Here is a 2,390-nt window from a genome sequence, read left to right as displayed (position 1 = left end):
CATTGTAGTAGCATTAGAAGGGTGTGCTTTAAAAAACAGAATACCCTCTACTCCCCACTTTAACATGGGGAAGTTAAACACACTCTTTTTGTTTTTTTCCTGGATTATTATTATTATTATTGCTACCTGAAGATTATTGCTATCTGAAGTTCAGCTTCACCCTTACCTGTCAGCTCGAAGACAGTATCAACTGCTCTCAGTGATCCCAAGGGAGACCCTGCATTAAGGCTTGGTATATCCAAGGGAAAAGCGTTTTCTAAGTTTGTCTGAACCCCCACATACTTCTGACATAAAACAACTACAGAAGAGACAAGAAAGACTTTAAGGGAAGCAGAATTTCCTCTGCCTATGCTGAAGTTCCTGAAAAATAAATTTTACTTAACAACATCAGTATGAATGTATCATAGAAAATCCCCTGCTTAACAAATTGACCAGGAGAGCCATGGAACAACTGACAGCACAGGGGAAGCAAAGAATCACTTGTCACACCTTACTGGGAAGTCTTGTGCCCAGGAGGTGGAAATACGAACCCAGTCACCAGAGACTCAATGCAGTAAGCTGATGGGAATGGAAAGACCAGACCTGGAAGCACATACTGTAAGCATCTGGGGAACTACCTCCTCCTTCCCAGGTTCTCAAAGAGTACATGTAGTTTGGGCAGTGTCCCAAATAAGGCAACAGAGGCAGCACTCTGGTATCACCCAGGAAATTTAGGAAAGTCCTGCAGCAATTGGAAATAGCAGAAGGGGAGAAGAGGGGGAAAAAATAAGAAAAAAAAAAAAAAAAAAAAGCAGAGTAAGTCATTTCCACAGCCTGAGAAGATGAGAAACAGAGAAGAGTTAAAGAGAAGTCAATGGGTATTTAAAACACAGGAAGTGAGGCAGAGCGGGGAGGGGAGGGGGGAGGAGAAAATTAAACTGAAGAAACTGGAGTTATAAAGCTAGCAAGATAAATGGAAAGAAAAGCTATCAATCCTCTTGGAAAAATGCAAACAAACATCCCAGAAGTGAAGCACTATTCTTTGGGCCTAGAAGACTCCATAGTTCTGAAATTGCTGCTTGTCTGATCCTCTGCTTGAAAGAATTAACAGCAAAACTCCTTTCCTCCCCCAAAGGTGAGCAATCGAGTCCATTAATCCTTCAGAATGACGTCTGGATGAGAATCCCTTAGTAACTCACAAATTTGACCTAAATTACCCCTATAGTGAGAAAAGTGAAGGGACAGGGGAGACAGGAGAAGGAGAGCACTTGGTAGCAAAGGATGTCTAACTAAACATTGTATCAAAGCACAGAAACATGTCTCTGATGTAAGAGATTAGGAGGGATCCCTGGGACATTCCGCCTTACCTTAGATCTTGTTACCCAAGTAGAACAAGGGATGTGTTCACCAAAAATACCTTCCTTGGGGCCATGCACAAGTTGAAACAAGAAAAAGCACACCTCGGACCATTTGCAGCTACGCTATCTTGCGTTCCCTTATCCTTCCTTCTCAGCTCAACCCAGGCTTGACCACTGTTTTCACAGCTGATAAAAACTATACATTTGGATACTTAGAATAAGACAGAAGGTTACACACCGAATTGTGTATCAGGCATCGGGACAAGTAATTATGTTGTTCTGTCAAATGGAGAGCTTTAGTCAACAACGCCATTGAAATCTGTGATTGTGTGCATACAATGTCACAGAAGTGTAAATGAGCCCAAAACACTACGCACAACTCGGCCAAAACCTCTCAGGAATCACTGTTTGCCCAGAGGCTGCACGATTTAGCTCAAGGAAGGATTATGCTACCACCTTCACAGTCCCATTCATTAGGAGGCAATAAAAAGTATGCGCAACTTAGAAAGATACTGCAGATATACCTTTCAGACTTCACCACGATACCCTCTGCTTACAAATAATGCTCCTGAAGATAACCCTGTCCATTCTTAGCTTTATTTCCATGAATGACTGCAGTGATGAAGTCCGCGGAGCTGTTTCTGCGGCGGGGAAAGGATGTGGCCAAGCTTATCAGTACCGGGGCCTAAGCCGATGTGTGACTGGCCACGAAGTGTGTTGTATGAAAATGATGGCACAAACCAGTCGCTCCTGTCCACTGAATGCCCCGTCAATTATCTGATTGAGTGATGTCATTGCTGGGCTTCTTAGTAGCCTAATAAAAGCCATATTTGGCGACTGCTTGAAACGCACATTTTGGTCAAGACTTTAGCAGAGGGCTTCGAAGTGATCAACAAGTTCCCAGCAGACGCAGCAGAGGAGAGCAACCCCTCCCCGAGCGGAGGGCCCCCCGAGCAGGGTGCTCTCCAGCCAGCTTCGCCGTGCAACACCCCTGCCCGCAGAGCCTACGGCAAGTCACGGCCCGGCACCCGGCCTCCCGTTAACCCGCCCCCC

Source organism: Egretta garzetta, unplaced genomic scaffold (assembly GCF_000687185.1).
Source record: "Egretta garzetta isolate BGI_Z169 unplaced genomic scaffold, ASM68718v1 scaffold154, whole genome shotgun sequence".
In the NCBI taxonomy this organism is placed as follows: Eukaryota; Metazoa; Chordata; class Aves; order Pelecaniformes; family Ardeidae; genus Egretta; species Egretta garzetta.
This window is presented reverse-complemented; position numbering follows the sequence as displayed.